The sequence below is a fragment of the Syngnathus scovelli genome, chromosome 20, assembly GCF_024217435.2.
Source record: "Syngnathus scovelli strain Florida chromosome 20, RoL_Ssco_1.2, whole genome shotgun sequence".
NCBI classification, from domain to species: domain Eukaryota; kingdom Metazoa; phylum Chordata; class Actinopteri; order Syngnathiformes; family Syngnathidae; genus Syngnathus; species Syngnathus scovelli.
In genome coordinates this window covers 52,501-78,628 of record NC_090866.1, presented here as the reverse complement: position 1 = coordinate 78,628, position 26,128 = coordinate 52,501, and the positions used below count along the sequence as shown (strand labels likewise).

Genomic DNA, 26,128 nt, shown 5'->3' with positions numbered 1-26,128 from the left:
GTGCGCGGGCTCGCCGGCCGCTGGAAGTCGAATGAGGCGCCGCGACCACCTCCGCGGTGCTTATAAACAGCCGATCCGCTCGGCGGGGGCTATTTTCGGCCACTTGGCTCGTGCGCACGGCCTCCCGGATGTGCCGGGCGGGTGCGCGAGCTCGCCGGCCGCTGGAAGTCGAATGAGGCGCCGCGACCACCTCCGCGGTGCTTATAAACAGCCGATCCGCTCGGCGGGGGCTATTTTCGGCCATTTGGCTCGTGCGCACGGCCTCCCGGATGTGCCGGGCGGGTGCGCGAGCTCGCCGGCCGCTGGAAGTCGAATGAGGCGCCGCGACCACCTCCGCGGTGCTTATAAACAGCCGATCCGCTCGGCGGGGGCTATTTTCGGCCACTTGGCTCGTGCGCACGGCCTCCCGGATGTGCCGGGCGGGTGCGCGGGCTCGCCGGCCGCTGGAAGTCGAATGAGGCGCCGCGACCACCTCCGCGGTGCTTATAAACAGCCGATCCGCTCGGCGGGGCTATTTTCGGCCACTTGGCTCGTGCGCACGGCCTCCCGGATGTGCCGGGCGGGTGCGCGAGCTCGCCGGCCGCTGGAAGTCGAATGAGGCGCCGCGACCACCTCCGCGGTGCTTATAAACAGCCGATCCGCTCGGCGGGGGCTATTTTCGGCCACTTGGCTCGTGCGCACGGCCTCCCGGATGTGCCGGGCGGGTGCGCGAGCTCGCCGGCGGCTGGAAGTCCAATGAGGCGCCGCGATCTCCTCCGCGGTGCTTATAAAGTGCCGATCCGCTCGGCTTGGAGCTATTTCCGGCCTCCCGTTGGTGCCGGGCGGCGTGCGCGAGCTCGCCGGCCGCGATCCCCTCCGCGGTGCTTATAAACAGCAGCATGCGCACGGCCTCCCAGAATTTGAACACTTTTCGTCAATAAATTTCGCATATTGAATTTTGAAGTTTAATATAATGCAACAATTGAGCTCGACTTATACAAAGGATATATCATAAAATCGTAAATTTCCGTCGAATTTTAGGGGGTCGACTTATACACCGAGTCGACCTGTACACCGGCAAATACGGTAAATACGATTAAATAAAATGATACGACTGGCATAAAAACAAATATAAACCACATAAAAATAAAAGTCACCATTACGTTGAATTATTGGGAGCACCGAGCTTGTTTCTCAGAAACGAGCCGGTCCCATCCAGGCGTAATCGGAGACAATGAAACCCGAAGTGGTTAAGGTTTGTCTTTTAATGCAGGATGCTTGGTCTCCATGTGCCGAAGCAGTTTTGAAGGCTTCATTGGCTCGCTCGCTAGTTTCAGGGGCGATTGTGTCTATAAATTGCAAAATGTTGGGTCACCTCACGGCTTACGGCCATACTACCCTGAGAACGCCCGATCTCGTCCGATCTCGGAAGCTAAGCAGGGTCGGGCCTGGTTAGTACTTGGATGGGAGACTGCCTGGGAATACCAGGTGCTGTAAGCTTTTTCTTTTTCTTATGCGCACTTCAATCGTTTAAGAAGCTATTTTTTACAACACCCATCACGAATGGCATCCGGAAACAGCAAGCCTAATTTAAACTCCGACATTGAAACTATAACACGAGTTTGAAAGCTATATTATGTGGTGACATCCACAGCATTGTAGTTAAATTTTTTACCGCTAGAGAGCAGACTATGTACAGTGAGCATGGCTCCCTGTGAACTCAAAGCAGCAGGCTTGACTTGTAAAAGAACCCAACACAACACTTCCATGAAGTAATTGTACTAAGTTCATTTTGTTTTTCCTTATTTAATCACTTCACTGGTTTCTTTTATATCAAACAAATTGTTTTAGGTTATTCACCTGACATGTTGATCCATCAGCTGATAAAGACGCGTCACCATCACATCTGTGACACTCTGATGAAGGCGGAAGAAACCGCCGAAACATGTCAGGTGAATAACCTAAAACAATTTGTTTGATATAAAAGAAACCAGTGAAGTGACTTCCATGAAGTGTTTTTAAACTTTTCAAGGCATTTATTTTGATTCAGCAAAATGCAGGTCGCAACGGCAAATTCGTGCTACCGCATAAAAAGCTGTCAATAACTTTTCATGATAGCCATGTTTCCAGAAAACACCAAAAGCCTTGGAAGAAAGCCTGTTTCGGCCCTGGTTGTAAAAAAAACAAAAAAAAACCAAAAGGGAAGGGTGACCGTCCGGGAATACCAGGTGCTGAAAGCCTTTTTTTTTTTTTTTTTCCCACGTCAATTGTGAAAGGAAACTTTTACCACAGCCATCAAGTCCCGCCGCTGCTTGGCATGGTTTCAGGGGCGATTGTGTCTATAAAATGAAAAATTCTGAGCGGTTTCACGGCTTACGGCAATACTACCCTGAGAGCGCCCGCTCTCGTCCGATCTCGGAGGCTAAGCAGGGTCGGGCCTGGTTAGTACTTGGATGGGAGACCGCCTGGGAATACCAGTTACCGTAAGCTTTTTTTTTTTTTTTTTTTTTCTTATGTGCACTTCAATCGTTTAAGCCAAGAACTTTTTACAGCACCCATCACGAATGGCATTCGGAAACTGCAAGCCTAGTTTGAACTCCGACACTGAAACTACAACACGAGTTTAAAACCTACATTGTGTGGCGACAGCCATAGCATTGCAGTTCACGTTTTTACCGCTAGAGGACAGACTATGTACAGTGAATAAAGAGCATGGCTCCCTGTGAACTCAAAGCAGCAGTCTTTACTTGTAAAAGAACCCAGCACAACACATTGCGCTTCCATGTAGTGTTTTTACCTTTTTCATGACATTTATTTTGATACAGCCAAATGCAGGTTTTGTGCACTTCACTTTTCCGTTGGGCATTCGCGTAGAACCCTATTCCAGTTACGGCCAGATTCTTTTAGACTAGTGGTCCCCAACCTTTCTTGCGCCACGGACCGGCTACGCGTCAGAAATATTTTTGCGGACCTGCCTTTATATATATAAATAAACAATAAATCAATATAAATAAATACTACATTTATAATAAGTATATATACCGTTTTTGCCGGTGTATTGGTCGACCTTTTTCGATCCAAAATCGACCGAAAAAAATCGACCTCGACTTATACACCGAGTCATAAAATTTAACTTCGTATTCATCGCTTCAAATGTGATGGTAACCAAGGCCGTTTCTCATGCATCTCATTGTGCGTTGCACTTAGAAAATTTGAACCGGGCGGCGTGCGCGAGTGCGCGGCCCGCTGGAAGTCGAATGAGGCGCCGCGACCACCTCCGCGGTGCTTATAAACAGCCGATCCGCTCGGCGGGGGCTATTTTCGGCCACTTGGCTCGTGCGCACGGCCTCCCGGATGTGCCGGGCGGGTGCGCGAGCTCGCCGGCCGCTGGAAGTCGAATGAGGCGCCGCGGCCACCTCCGCGGTGCTTATAAACAGCCGATCCGCTCGGCGGGGGCTATTTTCGGCCACTTGGCTCGTGCGCACGGCCTCCCGGATGTGCCGGGCGGGTGCGCAGGCTCGCCGGCCGCTGGAAGTCGAATGAGGCGCCGCGACCACCTCCGCGGTGCTTATAAACAGCCGATCCGCTCGGCGGGGGCTATTTTCGGCCACTTGGCTCGTGCGCACGGCCTCCCGGATGTGCCGGGCGGGTGCGCGAGCTCGCCGGCCGCTGGAAGTCGAATGAGGCGCCGCGACCACCCCCGCGGTGCTTATAAACAGCCGATCCGCTCGGCGGGGGCTATTTTCGGCCACTTGGCTCGTGCGCACGGCCTCCCGGATGTGCCAGGCGGGTGCGCGGGCTCGCCGGCCGCTGGAAGTCGAATGAGGCGCCGCGACCACCTCCGCGGTGCTTATAAACAGCCGATCCGCTCGGCGGGGGCTATTTTCGGCCACTTGGCTCGTGCGCACGGCCTCCCGGATGTGCCGGGCGGGTGCGCGACCTCGCCGGCCGCTTGAAGTCGAATGAGGCGCCGCGACCACCTCCGCGGTGCTTATAAACAGCCGATCCGCTCGGCGGGGGCTATTTTCGGCCACTTGGCTCGTGCGCACGGCCTCCCGGATGTGCCGGGCGGGTGCGCGAGCTCGCTGGCCGCTGGAAGTCGAATGAGGCGCCGCGACCACCTCCGCGGTGCTTATAAACAGCCGATCCGCTCGGCATGGACTATTTTCGGCCACTTGGCTCGTGCACACGGCCTCCCGGATGTGCCGGGCGGGTGCGCGAGCTCGCCGGCCGCTTGAAGTCGAATGAGGCGCCGCGACCACCTCCGCGGTGCTTATAAACAGCCGATCCGCTCGGCGGGGGCTATTTTCGGCCATTTGGCTCGTGCGCACGGCCTCCCGGATGTGCCGGGCGGGTGCGCGAGCTCGCCGGCCGCTGGAAGTCGAATGAGGCGCCGCGACCACCTCCGCGGTGCTTATAAACTGCCGATCCGCTCGGCGGGGGCTATTTTCGGCCACTTGGCTCGTGCGCACGGCCTCCTGGATGTGCCGGGCGGGTGCGCGAGCTCGCCGGCCGCTGGAAGTCGAATGAGGCGCCGCGACCACCTCCGCGGTGCTTATAAACAGCCGATCCGCTCGGCGGGGGCTATTTTCGGCCACTTGGCTCGTGCGCACGGCCTCCCGGATGTGCCGGGCGGGTGCGCGAGCTCGCCGGCCGCTGGAAGTCGAATGAGGCGCCGCGACCACCTCCGCGGTGCTTACAAACAGCCGATCCGCTCGGCGGGGGCTATTTTCGTCCACTTGGCTCGTGCGCACGGCCTCCCGGATATGCCGGGCGGGTGCGCGAGCTCGCCGGCCGCTGGAAGTCGAATGAGGCGCCGCGACCACCTCCGCGGTGCTTATAAACAGCCGATCCGCTCGGCGGGGGCTATTTTCGGCCACTTGGCTCGTGCGCACGGCCTCCCGGATGTGCCGGGCGGGTGCGCGAGCTCGCCGGCCGCTGGAAGTCGAATGAGGCGCCGCGGTCACCTCCGCGGTGCTTATAAACAGCCGATCCGCTCGGCGGGGGCTATTTTCGGCCACTTGGCTCGTGCGCACGGCCTCCCGGATGTGCCGGGCGGGTGCGCAGGCTCGCCGGCCGCTGGAAGTCGAATGAGGCGCCGCGACCACCTCCGCGGTGCTTATAAACAGCCGATCCGCTCGGCGGGGGCTATTTTCGGCCACTTGGCTCGTGCGCACGGCCTCCCGGATGTGCCGGGCGGGTGCGCGAGCTCGCCGGCCGCTGGAAGTCGAATGAGGCGCCGCGACCACCCCCGCGGTGCTTATAAACAGCCGATCCGCTCGGCGGGGGCTATTTTCGGCCACTTGGCTCGTGCGCACGGCCTCCCGGATGTGCCAGGCGGGTGCGCGGGCTCGCCGGCCGCTGGAAGTCGAATGAGGCGCCGCGACCACCTCCGCGGTGCTTATAAACAGCCGATCCGCTCGGCGGGGGCTATTTTCGGCCACTTGGCTCGTGCGCACGGCCTCCCGGATGTGCCGGGCGGGTGCGCGAGCTCGCCGGCCGCTTGAAGTCGAATGAGGCGCCGCGACCACCTCCGCGGTGCTTATAAACAGCCGATCCGCTCGGCGGGGGCTATTTTCGGCCACTTGGCTCGTGCGCACGGCCTCCCGGATGTGCCGGGCGGGTGCGCGAGCTCGCTGGCCGCTGGAAGTCGAATGAGGCGCCGCGACCACCTCCGCGGTGCTTATAAACAGCCGATCCGCTCGGCATGGACTATTTTCGGCCACTTGGCTCGTGCACACGGCCTCCCGGATGTGCCGGGCGGGTGCGCGAGCTCGCCGGCCGCTTGAAGTCGAATGAGGCGCCGCGACCACCTCCGCGGTGCTTATAAACAGCCGATCCGCTCGGCGGGGGCTATTTTCGGCCATTTGGCTCGTGCGCACGGCCTCCCGGATGTGCCGGGCGGGTGCGCGAGCTCGCCGGCCGCTGGAAGTCGAATGAGGCGCCGCGACCACCTCCGCGGTGCTTATAAACAGCCGATCCGCTCGGCGGGGGCTATTTTCGGCCACTTGGCTCGTGCGCACGGCCTCCCGGATGTGCCGGGCGGGTGCGCGGGCTCGCCGGCCGCTGGAAGTCGAATGAGGCGCCGCGACCACCTCCGCGGTGCTTATAAACAGCCGATCCGCTCGGCGGGGCTATTTTCGGCCACTTGGCTCGTGCGCACGGCCTCCCGGATGTGCCGGGCGGGTGCGCGAGCTCGCCGGCCGCTGGAAGTCGAATGAGGCGCCGCGACCACCTCCGCGGTGCTTATAAACAGCCGATCCGCTCGGCGGGGGCTATTTTCGGCCACTTGGCTCGTGCGCACGGCCTCCCGGATGTGCCGGGCGGGTGCGCGAGCTCGCCGGCGGCTGGAAGTCCAATGAGGCGCCGCGATCTCCTCCGCGGTGCTTATAAAGTGCCGATCCGCTCGGCTTGGAGCTATTTCCGGCCTCCCGTTGGTGCCGGGCGGCGTGCGCGAGCTCGCCGGCCGCGATCCCCTCCGCGGTGCTTATAAACAGCAGCATGCGCACGGCCTCCCAGAATTTGAACACATTTCGTCAATAAATTTCGCATATTGAATTTTGAAGTTTAATATAATGCAACAATTGAGCTCGACTTATACAAAGGATATATCATAAAATCGTAAATTTCCGTCGAATTTTAGGGGGTCGACTTGTACACCGAGTCGACCTGTACACCGGCAAATACGGTAAATACGATTAAATAAAATGATACGACTGGCATAAAAACAAATATAAACCACATAAAAATAAAAGTCACCATTACGTTGAATTATTGGGAGCACCGAGCTTGTTTCTCAGAAACGAGCCGGTCCCATCCAGGCGTAATCGGAGACAATGAAACCCGAAGTGGTTAAGGTTTGTCTTTTAATGCAGGATGCTTGGTCTCCATGTGCCGAAGCAGTTTTGAAGGCTTCATTGGCTCGCTCGCTAGTTTCAGGGGCGATTGTGTCTATAAATTGCAAAATGTTGGGTCACCTCACGGCTTACGGCCATACTACCCTGAGAACGCCCGATCTCGTCCGATCTCGGAAGCTAAGCAGGGTCGGGCCTGGTTAGTACTTGGATGGGAGACTGCCTGGGAATACCAGGTGCTGTAAGCTTTTTCTTTTTCTTATGCGCACTTCAATCGTTTAAGAAGCTATTTTTTACAACACCCATCACGAATGGCATCCGGAAACAGCAAGCCTAATTTAAACTCCGACATTGAAACTATAACACGAGTTTGAAAGCTATATTATGTGGTGACATCCACAGCATTGTAGTTAAATTTTTTACCGCTAGAGAGCAGACTATGTACAGTGAGCATGGCTCCCTGTGAACTCAAAGCAGCAGGCTTGACTTGTAAAAGAACCCAACACAACACTTCCATGAAGTAATTGTACTAAGTTCATTTTGTTTTTCCTTATTTAATCACTTCACTGGTTTCTTTTATATCAAACAAATTGTTTTAGGTTATTCACCTGACATGTTGATCCATCAGCTGATAAAGACGCGTCACCATCACATCTGTGACACTCTGATGAAGGCGGAAGAAACCGCCGAAACATGTCAGGTGAATAACCTAAAACAATTTGTTTGATATAAAAGAAACCAGTGAAGTGACTTCCATGAAGTGTTTTTAAACTTTTCAAGGCATTTATTTTGATTCAGCAAAATGCAGGTCGCAACGGCAAATTCGTGCTACCGCATAAAAAGCTGTCAATAACTTTTCATGATAGCCATGTTTCCAGAAAACACCAAAAGCCTTGGAAGAAAGCCTGTTTCGGCCCTGGTTGTAAAAAAAACAAAAAAAAACCAAAAGGGAAGGGTGACCGTCCGGGAATACCAGGTGCTGAAAGCCTTTTTTTTTTTTTTTTTCCCACGTCAATTGTGAAAGGAAACTTTTACCACAGCCATCAAGTCCCGCCGCTGCTTGGCATGGTTTCAGGGGCGATTGTGTCTATAAAATGAAAAATTCTGAGCGGTTTCACGGCTTACGGCAATACTACCCTGAGAGCGCCCGCTCTCGTCCGATCTCGGAGGCTAAGCAGGGTCGGGCCTGGTTAGTACTTGGATGGGAGACCGCCTGGGAATACCAGTTACCGTAAGCTTTTTTTTTTTTTTCTTATGTGCACTTCAATCGTTTAAGCCAAGAACTTTTTACAGCACCCATCACGAATGGCATTCGGAAACTGCAAGCCTAGTTTGAACTCCGACACTGAAACTACAACACGAGTTTAAAACCTACATTGTGTGGCGACAGCCATAGCATTGCAGTTCACGTTTTTACCGCTAGAGGACAGACTATGTACAGTGAATAAAGAGCATGGCTCCCTGTGAACTCAAAGCAGCAGTCTTTACTTGTAAAAGAACCCAGCACAACACATTGCGCTTCCATGTAGTGTTTTTACCTTTTTCATGACATTTATTTTGATACAGCCAAATGCAGGTTTTGTGCACTTCACTTTTCCGTTGGGCATTCGCGTAGAACCCTATTCCAGTTACGGCCAGATTCTTTTAGACTAGTGGTCCCCAACCTTTCTTGCGCCACGGACCGGCTACGCGTCAGAAATATTTTTGCGGACCTGCCTTTATATATATAAATAAACAATAAATCAATATAAATAAATACTACATTTATAATAAGTATATATACCGTTTTTGCCGGTGTATTGGTCGACCTTTTTCGATCCAAAATCGACCGAAAAAAATCGACCTCGACTTATACACCGAGTCATAAAATTTAACTTCGTATTCATCGCTTCAAATGTGATGGTAACCAAGGCCGTTTCTCATGCATCTCATTGTGCGTTGCACTTAGAAAATTTGAACCGGGCGGCGTGCGCGAGTGCGCGGCCCGCTGGAAGTCGAATGAGGCGCCGCGACCACCTCCGCGGTGCTTATAAACAGCCGATCCGCTCGGCGGGGGCTATTTTCGGCCACTTGGCTCGTGCGCACGGCCTCCCGGATGTGCCGGGCGGGTGCGCGAGCTCGCCGGCCGCTGGAAGTCGAATGAGGCGCCGCGACCACCTCCGCGGTGCTTATAAACAGCCGATCCGCTCGGCGGGGGCTATTTTCGGCCACTTGGCTCGTGCGCACGGCCTCCCGGATGTGCCGGGCGGGTGCGCGAGCTCGCCGGCCGCTGGAAGTCGAATGAGGCGCCGCGACCACCTCCGCGGTGCTTATAAACAGCCGATCCGCTCGGCGGGGGCTATTTTCGGCCACTTGGCTCGTGCGCACGGCCTCCCGGATGTGCCGGGCGGGTGCGCGAGCTCGCCGGCCGCTGGAAGTCGAATGAGGCGCCGCGACCACCTCCGCGGTGCTTATAAACAGCCGATCCGCTCGGCGGGGGCTATTTTCGGCCACTTGGCTCGTGCGCACGGCCTCCCGGATGTGCCGGGCGGGTGCGCGAGCTCGCCGGCCGCTGGAAGTCGAATGAGGCGCCGCGGCCACCTCCGCGGTGCTTATAAACAGCCGATCCGCTCGGCGGGGGCTATTTTCGGCCACTTGGCTCGTGCGCACGGCCTCCCGGATGTGCCGGGCGGGTGCGCAGGCTCGCCGGCCGCTGGAAGTCGAATGAGGCGCCGCGACCACCTCCGCGGTGCTTATAAACAGCCGATCCGCTCGGCGGGGGCTATTTTCGGCCACTTGGCTCGTGCGCACGGCCTCCCGGATGTGCCGGGCGGGTGCGCGAGCTCGCCGGCCGCTGGAAGTCGAATGAGGCGCCGCGACCACCCCCGCGGTGCTTATAAACAGCCGATCCGCTCGGCGGGGGCTATTTTCGGCCACTTGGCTCGTGCGCACGGCCTCCCGGATGTGCCAGGCGGGTGCGCGGGCTCGCCGGCCGCTGGAAGTCGAATGAGGCGCCGCGACCACCTCCGCGGTGCTTATAAACAGCCGATCCGCTCGGCGGGGGCTATTTTCGGCCACTTGGCTCGTGCGCACGGCCTCCCGGATGTGCCGGGCGGGTGCGCGAGCTCGCCGGCCGCTTGAAGTCGAATGAGGCGCCGCGACCACCTCCGCGGTGCTTATAAACAGCCGATCCGCTCGGCGGGGGCTATTTTCGGCCACTTGGCTCGTGCGCACGGCCTCCCGGATGTGCCGGGCGGGTGCGCGAGCTCGCTGGCCGCTGGAAGTCGAATGAGGCGCCGCGACCACCTCCGCGGTGCTTATAAACAGCCGATCCGCTCGGCATGGACTATTTTCGGCCACTTGGCTCGTGCACACGGCCTCCCGGATGTGCCGGGCGGGTGCGCGAGCTCGCCGGCCGCTTGAAGTCGAATGAGGCGCCGCGACCACCTCCGCGGTGCTTATAAACAGCCGATCCGCTCGGCGGGGGCTATTTTCGGCCATTTGGCTCGTGCGCACGGCCTCCCGGATGTGCCGGGCGGGTGCGCGAGCTCGCCGGCCGCTGGAAGTCGAATGAGGCGCCGCGACCACCTCCGCGGTGCTTATAAACTGCCGATCCGCTCGGCGGGGGCTATTTTCGGCCACTTGGCTCGTGCGCACGGCCTCCTGGATGTGCCGGGCGGGTGCGCGAGCTCGCCGGCCGCTGGAAGTCGAATGAGGCGCCGCGACCACCTCCGCGGTGCTTATAAACAGCCGATCCGCTCGGCGGGGGCTATTTTCGGCCACTTGGCTCGTGCGCACGGCCTCCCGGATGTGCCGGGCGGGTGCGCGAGCTCGCCGGCCGCTGGAAGTCGAATGAGGCGCCGCGACCACCTCCGCGGTGCTTACAAACAGCCGATCCGCTCGGCGGGGGCTATTTTCGTCCACTTGGCTCGTGCGCACGGCCTCCCGGATATGCCGGGCGGGTGCGCGAGCTCGCCGGCCGCTGGAAGTCGAATGAGGCGCCGCGACCACCTCCGCGGTGCTTATAAACAGCCGATCCGCTCGGCGGGGGCTATTTTCGGCCACTTGGCTCGTGCGCACGGCCTCCCGGATGTGCCGGGCGGGTGCGCGAGCTCGCCGGCCGCTGGAAGTCGAATGAGGCGCCGCGGTCACCTCCGCGGTGCTTATAAACAGCCGATCCGCTCGGCGGGGGCTATTTTCGGCCACTTGGCTCGTGCGCACGGCCTCCCGGATGTGCCGGGCGGGTGCGCAGGCTCGCCGGCCGCTGGAAGTCGAATGAGGCGCCGCGACCACCTCCGCGGTGCTTATAAACAGCCGATCCGCTCGGCGGGGGCTATTTTCGGCCACTTGGCTCGTGCGCACGGCCTCCCGGATGTGCCGGGCGGGTGCGCGAGCTCGCCGGCCGCTGGAAGTCGAATGAGGCGCCGCGACCACCCCCGCGGTGCTTATAAACAGCCGATCCGCTCGGCGGGGGCTATTTTCGGCCACTTGGCTCGTGCGCACGGCCTCCCGGATGTGCCAGGCGGGTGCGCGGGCTCGCCGGCCGCTGGAAGTCGAATGAGGCGCCGCGACCACCTCCGCGGTGCTTATAAACAGCCGATCCGCTCGGCGGGGGCTATTTTCGGCCACTTGGCTCGTGCGCACGGCCTCCCGGATGTGCCGGGCGGGTGCGCGAGCTCGCCGGCCGCTTGAAGTCGAATGAGGCGCCGCGACCACCTCCGCGGTGCTTATAAACAGCCGATCCGCTCGGCGGGGGCTATTTTCGGCCACTTGGCTCGTGCGCACGGCCTCCCGGATGTGCCGGGCGGGTGCGCGAGCTCGCTGGCCGCTGGAAGTCGAATGAGGCGCCGCGACCACCTCCGCGGTGCTTATAAACAGCCGATCCGCTCGGCATGGACTATTTTCGGCCACTTGGCTCGTGCACACGGCCTCCCGGATGTGCCGGGCGGGTGCGCGAGCTCGCCGGCCGCTTGAAGTCGAATGAGGCGCCGCGACCACCTCCGCGGTGCTTATAAACAGCCGATCCGCTCGGCGGGGGCTATTTTCGGCCATTTGGCTCGTGCGCACGGCCTCCCGGATGTGCCGGGCGGGTGCGCGAGCTCGCCGGCCGCTGGAAGTCGAATGAGGCGCCGCGACCACCTCCGCGGTGCTTATAAACAGCCGATCCGCTCGGCGGGGGCTATTTTCGGCCACTTGGCTCGTGCGCACGGCCTCCCGGATGTGCCGGGCGGGTGCGCGGGCTCGCCGGCCGCTGGAAGTCGAATGAGGCGCCGCGACCACCTCCGCGGTGCTTATAAACAGCCGATCCGCTCGGCGGGGCTATTTTCGGCCACTTGGCTCGTGCGCACGGCCTCCCGGATGTGCCGGGCGGGTGCGCGAGCTCGCCGGCCGCTGGAAGTCGAATGAGGCGCCGCGACCACCTCCGCGGTGCTTATAAACAGCCGATCCGCTCGGCGGGGGCTATTTTCGGCCACTTGGCTCGTGCGCACGGCCTCCCGGATGTGCCGGGCGGGTGCGCGAGCTCGCCGGCGGCTGGAAGTCCAATGAGGCGCCGCGATCTCCTCCGCGGTGCTTATAAAGTGCCGATCCGCTCGGCTTGGAGCTATTTCCGGCCTCCCGTTGGTGCCGGGCGGCGTGCGCGAGCTCGCCGGCCGCGATCCCCTCCGCGGTGCTTATAAACAGCAGCATGCGCACGGCCTCCCAGAATTTGAACACATTTCGTCAATAAATTTCGCATATTGAATTTTGAAGTTTAATATAATGCAACAATTGAGCTCGACTTATACAAAGGATATATCATAAAATCGTAAATTTCCGTCGAATTTTAGGGGGTCGACTTGTACACCGAGTCGACCTGTACACCGGCAAATACGGTAAATACGATTAAATAAAATGATACGACTGGCATAAAAACAAATATAAACCACATAAAAATAAAAGTCACCATTACGTTGAATTATTGGGAGCACCGAGCTTGTTTCTCAGAAACGAGCCGGTCCCATCCAGGCGTAATCGGAGACAATGAAACCCGAAGTGGTTAAGGTTTGTCTTTTAATGCAGGATGCTTGGTCTCCATGTGCCGAAGCAGTTTTGAAGGCTTCATTGGCTCGCTCGCTAGTTTCAGGGGCGATTGTGTCTATAAATTGCAAAATGTTGGGTCACCTCACGGCTTACGGCCATACTACCCTGAGAACGCCCGATCTCGTCCGATCTCGGAAGCTAAGCAGGGTCGGGCCTGGTTAGTACTTGGATGGGAGACTGCCTGGGAATACCAGGTGCTGTAAGCTTTTTCTTTTTCTTATGCGCACTTCAATCGTTTAAGAAGCTATTTTTTACAACACCCATCACGAATGGCATCCGGAAACAGCAAGCCTAATTTAAACTCCGACATTGAAACTATAACACGAGTTTGAAAGCTATATTATGTGGTGACATCCACAGCATTGTAGTTAAATTTTTTACCGCTAGAGAGCAGACTATGTACAGTGAGCATGGCTCCCTGTGAACTCAAAGCAGCAGGCTTGACTTGTAAAAGAACCCAACACAACACTTCCATGAAGTAATTGTACTAAGTTCATTTTGTTTTTCCTTATTTAATCACTTCACTGGTTTCTTTTATATCAAACAAATTGTTTTAGGTTATTCACCTGACATGTTGATCCATCAGCTGATAAAGACGCGTCACCATCACATCTGTGACACTCTGATGAAGGCGGAAGAAACCGCCGAAACATGTCAGGTGAATAACCTAAAACAATTTGTTTGATATAAAAGAAACCAGTGAAGTGACTTCCATGAAGTGTTTTTAAACTTTTCAAGGCATTTATTTTGATTCAGCAAAATGCAGGTCGCAACGGCAAATTCGTGCTACCGCATAAAAAGCTGTCAATAACTTTTCATGATAGCCATGTTTCCAGAAAACACCAAAAGCCTTGGAAGAAAGCCTGTTTCGGCCCTGGTTGTAAAAAAAACAAAAAAAAAACAAAAGGGAAGGGTGACCGTCCGGGAATACCAGGTGCTGAAAGCCTTTTTTTTTTTTTTTTTCCCACGTCAATTGTGAAAGGAAACTTTTACCACAGCCATCAAGTCCCGCCGCTGCTTGGCATGGTTTCAGGGGCGATTGTGTCTATAAAATGAAAAATTCTGAGCGGTTTCACGGCTTACGGCAATACTACCCTGAGAGCGCCCGCTCTCGTCCGATCTCGGAGGCTAAGCAGGGTCGGGCCTGGTTAGTACTTGGATGGGAGACCGCCTGGGAATACCAGTTACCGTAAGCTTTTTTTTTTTTTTCTTATGTGCACTTCAATCGTTTAAGCCAAGAACTTTTTACAGCACCCATCACGAATGGCATTCGGAAACTGCAAGCCTAGTTTGAACTCCGACACTGAAACTACAACACGAGTTTAAAACCTACATTGTGTGGCGACAGCCATAGCATTGCAGTTCACGTTTTTACCGCTAGAGGACAGACTATGTACAGTGAATAAAGAGCATGGCTCCCTGTGAACTCAAAGCAGCAGTCTTTACTTGTAAAAGAACCCAGCACAACACATTGCGCTTCCATGTAGTGTTTTTACCTTTTTCATGACATTTATTTTGATACAGCCAAATGCAGGTTTTGTGCACTTCACTTTTCCGTTGGGCATTCGCGTAGAACCCTATTCCAGTTACGGCCAGATTCTTTTAGACTAGTGGTCCCCAACCTTTCTTGCGCCACGGACCGGCTACGCGTCAGAAATATTTTTGCGGACCTGCCTTTATATATATAAATAAACAATAAATCAATATAAATAAATACTACATTTATAATAAGTATATATACCGTTTTTGCCGGTGTATTGGTCGACCTTTTTCGATCCAAAATCGACCGAAAAAAAATCGACCTCGACTTATACACCGAGTCATAAAATTTAACTTCGTATTCATCGCTTCAAATGTGATGGTAACCAAGGCCGTTTCTCATGCATCTCATTGTGCGTTGCACTTAGAAAATTTGAACCGGGCGGCGTGCGCGAGTGCGCGGCCCGCTGGAAGTCGAATGAGGCGCCGCGACCACCTCCGCGGTGCTTATAAACAGCCGATCCGCTCGGCGGGGGCTATTTTCGGCCACTTGGCTCGTGCGCACGGCCTCCCGGATGTGCCGGGCGGGTGCGCGAGCTCGCCGGCCGCTGGAAGTCGAATGAGGCGCCGCGACCACCTCCGCGGTGCTTATAAACAGCCGATCCGCTCGGCGGGGGCTATTTTCGGCCACTTGGCTCGTGCGCACGGCCTCCCGGATGTGCCGGGCGGGTGCACGAGCTCGCCGGCCGCTGGAAGTCGAATGAGGCGCCGCGACCACCTCCGCGGTGCTTATAAACAGCCGATCCGCTCGGCGGGGGCTATTTTCGGCCACTTGGCTCGTGCGCACGGCCTCCCGGATGTGCCGGGCGGGTGCGCGAGCTCGCCGGCCGCTGGAAGTCGAATGAGGCGCCGCGACCACCTCCGCGGTGCTTATAAACAGCCGATCCGCTCGGCGGGGGCTATTTTCGGCCACTTGGCTCGTGCGCACGGCCTCCCGGATGTGCCGGGCGGGTGCGCGAGCTCGCCGGCCGCTGGAAGTCGAATGAGGCGCCGCGACCACCTCCGCGGTGCTTATAAACAGCCGATCCGCTCGGCGGGGGCTATTTTCGGCCACTTGGCTCGTGCGCACGGCCTCCCGGATGTGCCTGGCGGGTGCGCGAGCTCGCCGGCCCCTGGAAGTCGAATGAGGCGCCGCGACCACCTCCGCGGTGCTTATAAACAGCCGATCCGCTCGGCGGGGGCTATTTTCGGCCACTTGGCTCGTGCGCACGGCCTCCCGGATGTGCCGGGCGGGTGCGCGAGCTCGCCGGCCGCTGGAAGTCGAATGAGGCGCCGCGACCACCTCCGCGGTGCTTACAAACAGCCGATCCGCTCGGCGGGGGCTATTTTCGTCCACTTGGCTCGTGCGCACGGCCTCCCGGATGTGCCGGGCGGGTGCGCGAGCTCGCCGGCCGCTGGAAGTCGAATGAGGCGCCGCGACCACATCCGCGGTGCTTATAAACAGCCGATCCGCTCGGCGGGGGCTATTTTCGGCCACTTGGCTCGTGCGCACGGCCTCCCGGATGTGCCGGGCGGGTGCGCGAGCTCGCCGGCCGCTTGAAGTCGAATGAGGCGCCGCGACCACCTCCGCGGTGCTTATAAACAGCCAATCCGCTCGGCGGGGGCTATTTTCGGCCACTTGGCTCGTGCGCACGGCCTCCCGGATGTGCCGGGCGGGTGCGCGAGCTCGCCGGCCGCTGGAAGTCGAATGAGGCGCCGCGACCACCTCCGCGGTGCTTATAAACTGCCGATCCGCTCGGCGGGGGCTATTTTCGGCCACTTGGCTCGTGCGCACGGCCTCCCGGATGTGCCGGGCGGGTGCGCGAGCTCGCCGGCCGCTGGAAGTCGAATGAGGCGCCGCGACCACCTCCGCGGTGCTTATAAACAGCCGATCCGCTCGGCGGGGGCTATTTTCGGCCACTTGGCTCGTGCGCACGGCCTCCCGGATGTGCCGGGCGGGTGCGCGAGCTCGCCGGCCGCTGGAAGTCGAATGAGGCGCCGCGACCACCTCCGCGGTGCTTACAAACAGCCGATCCGCTCGGCGGGGGCTATTTTCGTCCACTTGGCTCGTGCGCACGGCCTCCCGGATATGCCGGGCGGGTGCGCGAGCTCGCCGGCCGCTGGAAGTCGAATGAGGCGCCGCGACCACCTCCGCGGTGCTTATAAACAGCCGATCCGCTCGGCGGGGGCTATTTTCGGCCACTTGGCTCGTGCGCACGGCCTCCCGGATGTGTCGGGCGGGTGCGCGAGCTCGCCGGCCGCTGGAAGTCGAATGAGGCGCCGCGGCCACCTCCGCGGTGCTTATAAACAGCCGATCCGCTCGGCGGGGGCTATTTTCGGCCACTTGGCTCGTGCGCACGGCCTCCCGGATGTGCCGGGCGGGTGCGCAGGCTCGCCGGCCGCTGGAAGTCGAATGAGGCGCCGCGACCACCTCCGCGGTGCTTATAAACAGCCGATCCGCTCGGCGGGGGCTATTTTCGGCCACTTGGCTCGTGCGCACGGCCTCCCGGATGTGCCGGGCGGGTGCGCGAGCTCGCCGGCCGCTGGAAGTCGAATGAGGCGCCGCGACCACCCCCGCGGTGCTTATAAACAGCCGATCCGCTCGGCGGGGGCTATTTTCGGCCACTTGGCTCGTGCGCACGGCCTCCCGGATGTGCCAGGCGGGTGCGCGGGCTCGCCGGCCGCTGGAAGTCGAATGAGGCGCCGCGACCACCTCCGCGGTGCTTATAAACAGCCGATCCGCTCGGCGGGGGCTATTTTCGGCCACTTGGCTCGTGCGCACGGCCTCCCGGATGTGCCGGGCGGGTGCGCGAGCTCGCCGGCCGCTTGAAGTCGAATGAGGCGCCGCGACCACCTCCGCGGTGCTTATAAACAGCCGATCCGCTCGGCGGGGGCTATTTTCGGCCACTTGGCTCGTGCGCACGGCCTCCCGGATGTGCCGGGCGGGTGCGCGAGCTCGCTGGCCGCTGGAAGTCGAATGAGGCGCCGCGACCACCTCCGCGGTGCTTATAAACAGCCGATCCGCTCGGCATGGACTATTTTCGGCCACTTGGCTCGTGCACACGGCCTCCCGGATGTGCCGGGCGGGTGCGCGAGCTCGCCGGCCGCTTGAAGTCGAATGAGGCGCCGCGACCACCTCCGCGGTGCTTATAAACAGCCGATCCGCTCGGCGGGGGCTATTTTCGGCCATTTGGCTCGTGCGCACGGCCTCCCGGATGTGCCGGGCGGGTGCGCGAGCTCGCCGGCCGCTGGAAGTCGAATGAGGCGCCGCGACCACCTCCGCGGTGCTTATAAACAGCCGATCCGCTCGGCGGGGGCTATTTTCGGCCACTTGGCTCGTGCGCACGGCCTCCCGGATGTGCCGGGCGGGTGCGCGGGCTCGCCGGCCGCTGGAAGTCGAATGAGGCGCCGCGACCACCTCCGCGGTGCTTATAAACAGCCGATCCGCTCGGCGGGGCTATTTTCGGCCACTTGGCTCGTGCGCACGGCCTCCCGGATGTGCCGGGCGGGTGCGCGAGCTCGCCGGCCGCTGGAAGTCGAATGAGGCGCCGCGACCACCTCCGCGGTGCTTATAAACAGCCGATCCGCTCGGCGGGGGCTATTTTCGGCCACTTGGCTCGTGCGCACGGCCTCCCGGATGTGCCGGGCGGGTGCGCGAGCTCGCCGGCGGCTGGAAGTCCAATGAGGCGCCGCGATCTCCTCCGCGGTGCTTATAAAGTGCCGATCCGCTCGGCTTGGAGCTATTTCCGGCCTCCCGTTTGTGCCGGGCGGCGTGCGCGAGCTCGCCGGCCGCGATCCCCTCCGCGGTGCTTATAAACAGCAGCATGCGCACGGCCTCCCAGAATTTGAACACATTTCGTCAATAAATTTCGCATATTGAATTTTGAAGTTTAATATAATGCAACAATTGAGCTCGACTTATACAAAGGATATATCATAAAATCGTAAATTTCCGTCGAATTTTAGGGGGTCGACTTATACACCGAGTCGACCTGTACACCGGCAAATACGGTAAATACGATTAAATAAAATGATACGACTGGCATAAAAACAAATATAAACCACATAAAAATAAAAGTCACCATTACGTTGAATTATTGGGAGCACCGAGCTTGTTTCTCAGAAACGAGCCGGTCCCATCCAGGCGTAATCGGAGACAATGAAACCCGAAGTGGTTAAGGTTTGTCTTTTAATGCAGGATGCTTGGTCTCCATGTGCCGAAGCAGTTTTGAAGGCTTCATTGGCTCGCTCGCTAGTTTCAGGGGCGATTGTGTCTATAAATTGCAAAATGTTGGGTCACCTCACGGCTTACGGCCATACTACCCTGAGAACGCCCGATCTCGTCCGATCTCGGAAGCTAAGCAGGGTCGGGCCTGGTTAGTACTTGGATGGGAGACTGCCTGGGAATACCAGGTGCTGTAAGCTTTTTCTTTTTCTTATGCGCACTTCAATCGTTTAAGAAGCTATTTTTTACAACACCCATCACGAATGGCATCCGGAAACAGCAAGCCTAATTTAAACTCCGACATTGAAACTATAACACGAGTTTGAAAGCTATATTATGTGGTGACATCCACAGCATTGTAGTTAAATTTTTTACCGCTAGAGAGCAGACTATGTACAGTGAGCATGGCTCCCTGTGAACTCAAAGCAGCAGGCTTGACTTGTAAAAGAACCCAACACAACACTTCCATGAAGTAATTGTACTAAGTTCATTTTGTTTTTCCTCATTTAATCACTTCACTGGTTTCTTTTATATCAAACAAATTGTTTTAGGTTATTCACCTGACATGTTGATCCATCAGCTGATAAAGACGCGTCACCATCACATCTGTGACACTCTGATGAAGGCGGAAGAAACCGCCGAAACATGTCAGGTGAATAACCTAAAACAATTTGTTTGATATAAAAGAAACCAGTGAAGTGACTTCCATGAAGTGTTTTTAAACTTTTCAAGGCATTTATTTTGATTCAGCAAAATGCAGGTCGCAACGGCAAATTCGTGCTACCGCATAAAAAGCTGTCAATAACTTTTCATGATAGCCATGTTTCCAGAAAACACCAAAAGCCTTGGAAGAAAGCCTGTTTCGGCCCTGGTTGTAAAAAAAACAAAAAAAAACCAAAAGGGAAGGGTGACCGTCCGGGAATACCAGGTGCTGAAAGCCTTTTTTTTTTTTTTTTTCCCACGTCAATTGTGAAAGGAAACTTTTACCACAGCCATCAAGTCCCGCCGCTGCTTGGCATGGTTTCAGGGGCGATTGTGTCTATAAAATGAAAAATTCTGAGCGGTTTCACGGCTTACAGCAATACTACCCTGAGAGCGCCCGCTCTCGTCCGATCTCGGAGGCTAAGCAGGGTCGGGCCTGGTTAGTACTTGGATGGGAGACCGCCTGGGAATACCAGTTACCGTAAGCTTTTTTTTTTTTTTTTTTTTTCTTATGTGCACTTCAATCGTTTAAGCCAAGAACTTTTTACAGCACCCATCACGAATGGCATTCGGAAACTGCAAGCCTAGTTTGAACTCCGACACTGAAACTACAACACGAGTTTAAAACCTACATTGTGTGGCGACAGCCATAGCATTGCAGTTCACGTTTTTACCGCTAGAGGACAGACTATGTACAGTGAATAAAGAGCATGGCTCCCTGTGAACTCAAAGCAGCAGTCTTTACTTGTAAAAGAACCCAGCACAACACATTGCGCTTCCATGTAGTGTTTTTACCTTTTTCATGACATTTATTTTGATACAGCCAAATGCAGGTTTTGTGCACTTCACTTTTCCGTTGGGCATTCGCGTAGAACCCTATTCCAGTTACGGCCAGATTCTTTTAGACTAGTGGTCCCCAACCTTTCTTGCGCCACGGACCGGCTACGCGTCAGAAATATTTTTGCGGACCTGCCTTTATATATATAAATAAACAATAAATCAATATAAATAAATACTACATTTATAATAAGTATATATACCGTTTTTGCCGGTGTATTGGTCGACCTTTTTCGATCCAAAATCGACCGAAAAAAATCGACCTCGACTTATACACCGAGTCATAAAATTTAACTTCGTATTCATCGCTTCAAATGTGATGGTAACCAAGGCCGTTTCTCATGCATCTCATTGTGCGTTGCACTTAGAAAATTTGAACCGGGCGGCGTGCGCGAGTGCGCGGCCCGCTGGAAGTCGAATGAGGCGCCGCGACCACCTCCGCGGTGCTTATAAACAGCCGATCCGCTCGGCGGGGGCTATTTTCGGCCACTTGGCTCGTGCGCACGGCCTCCCGGATGTGCCGGGCGGGTGCGCGAGCTCGCCGGCCGCTGGAAGTCGAATGAGGCGCCGCGACCACCTCCGCGGTGCTTATAAACAGCCGATCCGCTCGGCGGGGGCTATTTTCGGCCACTTGGCTCGTGCGCACGGCCTCCCGGATGTGCCGGGCGGGTGCACGAGCTCGCCGGCCGCTGGAAGTCGAATGAGGCGCCGCGACCACCTCCGCGGTGCTTATAAACAGCCGATCCGCTCGGCGGGGGCTATTTTCGGCCACTTGGCTCGTGCGCACGGCCTCCCGGATGTGCCGGGCGGGTGCGCGAGCTCGCCGGCCGCTGGAAGTCGAATGAGGCGCCGCGACCACCTCCGCGGTGCTTATAAACAGCCGATCCGCTCGGCGGGGGATATTTTCGGCCACTTGGCTCGTGCGCACGGCCTCCCGGATGTGCCGGGCGGGTGCGCGAGCTCGCCGGCCGCTGGAAGTCGAATGAGGCGCCGCGGCCACCTCCGCGGTGCTTATAAACAGCCGATCCGCTCGGCGGGGGCTATTTTCGGCCACTTGGCTCGTGCGCACGGCCTCCCGGATGTGCCGGGCGGGTGCGCAGGCTCGCCGGCCGCTGGAAGTCGAATGAGGCGCCGCGACCACCTCCGCGGTGCTTATAAACAGCCGATCCGCTCGGCGGGGGCTATTTTCGGCCACTTGGCTCGTGCGCACGGCCTCCCGGATGTGCCGGGCGGGTGCGCGAGCTCGCCGGCCGCTGGAAGTCGAATGAGGCGCCGCGACCACCCCCGCGGTGCTTATAAACAGCCGATCCGCTCGGCGGGGGCTATTTTCGGCCACTTGGCTCGTGCGCACGGCCTCCCGGATGTGCCAGGCGGGTGCGCGGGCTCGCCGGCCGCTGGAAGTCGAATGAGGCGCCGCGACCACCTCCGCGGTGCTTATAAACAGCCGATCCGCTCGGCGGGGGCTATTTTCGGCCACTTGGCTCGTGCGCACGGCCTCCCGGATGTGCCGGGCGGGTGCGCGAGCTCGCCGGCCGCTTGAAGTCGAATGAGGCGCCGCGACCACCTCCGCGGTGCTTATAAACAGCCGATCCGCTCGGCGGGGGCTATTTTCGGCCACTTGGCTCGTGCGCACGGCCTCCCGGATGTGCCGGGCGGGTGCGCGAGCTCGCTGGCCGCTGGAAGTCGAATGAGGCGCCGCGACCACCTCCGCGGTGCTTATAAACAGCCGATCCGCTCGGCATGGACTATTTTCGGCCACTTGGCTCGTGCACACGGCCTCCCGGATGTGCCGGGCGGGTGCGCGAGCTCGCCGGCCGCTTGAAGTCGAATGAGGCGCCGCGACCACCTCCGCGGTGCTTATAAACAGCCGATCCGCTCGGCGGGGGCTATTTTCGGCCATTTGGCTCGTGCGCACGGCCTCCCGGATGTGCCGGGCGGGTGCGCGAGCTCGCCGGCCGCTGGAAGTCGAATGAGGCGCCGCGACCACCTCCGCGGTGCTTATAAACAGCCGATCCGCTCGGCGGGGGCTATTTTCGGCCACTTGGCTCGTGCGCACGGCCTCCCGGATGTGCCGGGCGGGTGCGCGGGCTCGCCGGCCGCTGGAAGTCGAATGAGGCGCCGCGACCACCTCCGCGGTGCTTATAAACAGCCGATCCGCTCGGCGGGGCTATTTTCGGCCACTTGGCTCGTGCGCACGGCCTCCCGGATGTGCCGGGCGGGTGCGCGAGCTCGCCGGCCGCTGGAAGTCGAATGAGGCGCCGCGACCACCTCCGCGGTGCTTATAAACAGCCGATCCGCTCGGCGGGGGCTATTTTCGGCCACTTGGCTCGTGCGCACGGCCTCCCGGATGTGCCGGGCGGGTGCGCGAGCTCGCCGGCGGCTGGAAGTCCAATGAGGCGCCGCGATCTCCTCCGCGGTGCTTATAAAGTGCCGATCCGCTCGGCTTGGAGCTATTTCCGGCCTCCCGTTTGTGCCGGGCGGCGTGCGCGAGCTCGCCGGCCGCGATCCCCTCCGCGGTGCTTATAAACAGCAGCATGCGCACGGCCTCCCAGAATTTGAACACATTTCGTCAATAAATTTCGCATATTGAATTTTGAAGTTTAATATAATGCAACAATTGAGCTCGACTTATACAAAGGATATATCATAAAATCGTAAATTTCCGTCGAATTTTAGGGGGTCGACTTATACACCGAGTCGACCTGTACACCGGCAAATACGGTAAATACGATTAAATAAAATGATACGACTGGCATAAAAACAAATATAAACCACATAAAAATAAAAGTCACCATTACGTTGAATTATTGGGAGCACCGAGCTTGTTTCTCAGAAACGAGCCGGTCCCATCCAGGCGTAATCGGAGACAATGAAACCCGAAGTGGTTAAGGTTTGTCTTTTAATGCAGGATGCTTGGTCTCCATGTGCCGAAGCAGTTTTGAAGGCTTCATTGGCTCGCTCGCTAGTTTCAGGGGCGATTGTGTCTATAAATTGCAAAATGTTGGGTCACCTCACGGCTTACGGCCATACTACCCTGAGAACGCCCGATCTCGTCCGATCTCGGAAGCTAAGCAGGGTCGGGCCTGGTTAGTACTTGGATGGGAGACTGCCTGGGAATACCAGGTGCTGTAAGCTTTTTCTTTTTCTTATGCGCACTTCAATCGTTTAAGAAGCTATTTTTTACAACACCCATCACGAATGGCATCCGGAAACAGCAAGCCTAATTTAAACTCCGACATTGAAACTATAACACGAGTTTGAAAGCTATATTATGTGGTGACATCCACAGCATTGTAGTTAAATTTTTTACCGCTAGAGAGCAGACTATGTACAGTGAGCATGGCTCCCTGTGAACTCAAAGCAGCAGGCTTGACTTGTAAAAGAACCCAACACAACACTTCCATGAAGTAATTGTACTAAGTTCATTTTGTTTTTCCTTATTTAATCACTTCACTGGTTTCTTTTATATCAAACAAATTGTTTTAGGTTATTCACCTGACATGTTGATCCATCAGCTGATAAAGACGCGTCACCATCACATCTGTGACACTCTGATGAAGGCGGAAGAAACCGCCGAAACATGTCAGGTGAATAACCTAAAACAATTTGTTTGATATAAAAGAAACCAGTGAAGTGACTTCCATGAAGTGTTTTTAAACTTTTCAAGGCATTTATTTTGATTCAGCAAAATGCAGGTCGCAACGGCAAATTCGTGCTACCGCATAAAAAGCTGTCAATAACTTTTCATGATAGCCATGTTTCCAGAAAACACCAAAAGCCTTGGAAGAAAGCCTGTTTCGGCCCTGGTTGTAAAAAAAACAAAAAAAAACCAAAAGGGAAGGGTGACCGTCCGGGAATACCAGGTGCTGAAAGCCTTTTTTTTTTTTTTTTTCCCACGTCAATTGTGAAAGGAAACTTTTACCACAGCCATCAAGTCCCGCCGCTGCTTGGCATGGTTTCAGGGGCGATTGTGTCTATAAAATGAAAAATTCTGAGCGGTTTCACGGCTTACGGCAATACTACCCTGAGAGCGCCCGCTCTCGTCCGATCTCGGAGGCTAAGCAGGGTCGGGCCTGGTTAGTACTTGGATGGGAGACCGCCTGGGAATACCAGTTACCGTAAGCTTTTTTTTTTTTTTTTTTTTTCTTATGTGCACTTCAATCGTTTAAGCCAAGAACTTTTTACAGCACCCATCACGAATGGCATTCGGAAACTGCAAGCCTAGTTTGAACTCCGACACTGAAACTACAACACGAGTTTAAAACCTACATTGTGTGGCGACAGCCATAGCATTGCAGTTCACGTTTTTACCGCTAGAGGACAGACTATGTACAGTGAATAAAGAGCATGGCTCCCTGTGAACTCAAAGCAGCAGTCTTTACTTGTAAAAGAACCCAGCACAACACATTGCGCTTCCATGTAGTGTTTTTACCTTTTTCATGACATTTATTTTGATACAGCCAAATGCAGGTTTTGTGCACTTCACTTTTCCGTTGGGCATTCGCGTAGAACCCTATTCCAGTTACGGCCAGATTCTTTTAGACTAGTGGTCCCCAACCTTTCTTGCGCCACGGACCGGCTACGCGTCAGAAATATTTTTGCGGACCTGCCTTTATATATATAAATAAACAATAAATCAATATAAATAAATACTACATTTATAATAAGTATATATACCGTTTTTGCCGGTGTATTGGTCGACCTTTTTCGATCCAAAATCGACCGAAAAAAATCGACCTCGACTTATACACCGAGTCATAAAATTTAACTTCGTATTCATCGCTTCAAATGTGATGGTAACCAAGGCCGTTTCTCATGCATCTCATTGTGCGTTGCACTTAGAAAATTTGAACCGGGCGGCGTGCGCGAGTGCGCGGCCCGCTGGAAGTCGAATGAGGCGCCGCGACCACCTCCGCGGTGCTTATAAACAGCCGATCCGCTCGGCGGGGGCTATTTTCGGCCACTTGGCTCGTGCGCACGGCCTCCCGGATGTGCCGGGCGGGTGCGCGAGCTCGCCGGCCGCTGGAAGTCGAATGAGGCGCCGCGACCACCTCCGCGGTGCTTATAAACAGCCGATCCGCTCGGCGGGGGCTATTTTCGGCCACTTGGCTCGTGCGCACGGCCTCCCGGATGTGCCGGGCGGGTGCGCGAGCTCGCCGGCCGCTGGAAGTCGAATGAGGCGCCGCGACCACCTCCGCGGTGCTTATAAACAGCCGATCCGCTCGGCGGGGGCTATTTTCGGCCACTTGGCTCGTGCGCACGGCCTCCCGGATGTGCCGGGCGGGTGCGCGAGCTCGCCGGCCGCTGGAAGTCGAATGAGGCGCCGCGACCACCTCCGCGGTGCTTATAAACAGCCGATCCGCTCGGCGGGGGCTATTTTCGGCCACTTGGCTCGTGCGCACGGCCTCCCGGATGTGCCGGGCGGGTGCACGAGCTCGCCGGCCGCTGGAAGTCGAATGAGGCGCCGCGACCACCTCCGCGGTGCTTATAAACAGCCGATCCGCTCGGCGGGGGCTATTTTCGGCCACTTGGCTCGTGCGCACGGCCTCCCGGATGTGCCGGGCGGGTGCGCGAGCTCGCCGGCCGCTGGAAGTCGAATGAGGCGCCGCGACCACCTCCGCGGTGCTTATAAACAGCCGATCCGCTCGGCGGGGGCTATTTTCGGCCACTTGGCTCGTGCGCACGGCCTCCCGGATGTGCCGGGCGGGTGCGCGAGCTCGCCGGCCGCTGGAAGTCGAATGAGGCGCCGCGACCACCTCCGCGGTGCTTATAAACAGCCGATCCGCTCGGCGGGGGCTATTTTCGGCCACTTGGCTCGTGCGCACGGCCTCCCGGATGTGCCGGGCGGGTGCGCGAGCTCGCCGGCCGCTGGAAGTCGAATGAGGCGCCGCGACCACCTCCGCGGTGCTTATAAACAGCCGATCCGCTCGGCGGGGGCTATTTTCGGCCACTT

The 26,128-nt window shown here is 57.2% G+C and overlaps 5 non-coding genes and 5 pseudogenes across 5 annotated transcripts; all 10 read left to right on the top strand.

The window, feature by feature from the left end:
* Positions 1 to 1,360: 1,360 nt before the first annotated feature.
* LOC125990740 (5S ribosomal RNA) lies at positions 1,361 to 1,479 on the top strand. Its single transcript, XR_007489068.1, has one exon. It is a non-coding gene; the product is annotated as a 5S ribosomal RNA (ribosomal RNA).
* An 871-nt stretch (positions 1,480 to 2,350) lies between these two features.
* Positions 2,351 to 2,469, top strand: LOC125990765 (5S ribosomal RNA; annotated as a pseudogene).
* A 4,493-nt stretch (positions 2,470 to 6,962) lies between these two features.
* On the top strand, positions 6,963 to 7,081 carry LOC125990739 (5S ribosomal RNA). The gene has a single exon (XR_007489067.1). It is a non-coding gene; the product is annotated as a 5S ribosomal RNA (ribosomal RNA).
* Positions 7,082 to 7,952: 871 nt separating this feature from the next.
* LOC125990764 (5S ribosomal RNA) lies at positions 7,953 to 8,071 on the top strand (annotated as a pseudogene).
* Positions 8,072 to 12,980: 4,909 nt separating this feature from the next.
* Positions 12,981 to 13,099, top strand: LOC125990736 (5S ribosomal RNA). The gene has a single exon (XR_007489065.1). It is a non-coding gene; the product is annotated as a 5S ribosomal RNA (ribosomal RNA).
* Positions 13,100 to 13,970: 871 nt separating this feature from the next.
* On the top strand, positions 13,971 to 14,089 carry LOC125990763 (5S ribosomal RNA; annotated as a pseudogene).
* Positions 14,090 to 18,717: 4,628 nt separating this feature from the next.
* Positions 18,718 to 18,836, top strand: LOC125990735 (5S ribosomal RNA). The gene has a single exon (XR_007489064.1). It is a non-coding gene; the product is annotated as a 5S ribosomal RNA (ribosomal RNA).
* Positions 18,837 to 19,707: 871 nt separating this feature from the next.
* Positions 19,708 to 19,826, top strand: LOC125990702 (5S ribosomal RNA; annotated as a pseudogene).
* A 3,365-nt stretch (positions 19,827 to 23,191) lies between these two features.
* Positions 23,192 to 23,310, top strand: LOC125990734 (5S ribosomal RNA). The gene has a single exon (XR_007489063.1). It is a non-coding gene; the product is annotated as a 5S ribosomal RNA (ribosomal RNA).
* Positions 23,311 to 24,181: 871 nt separating this feature from the next.
* LOC125990762 (5S ribosomal RNA) lies at positions 24,182 to 24,300 on the top strand (annotated as a pseudogene).
* Positions 24,301 to 26,128: the final 1,828 nt, after the last annotated feature.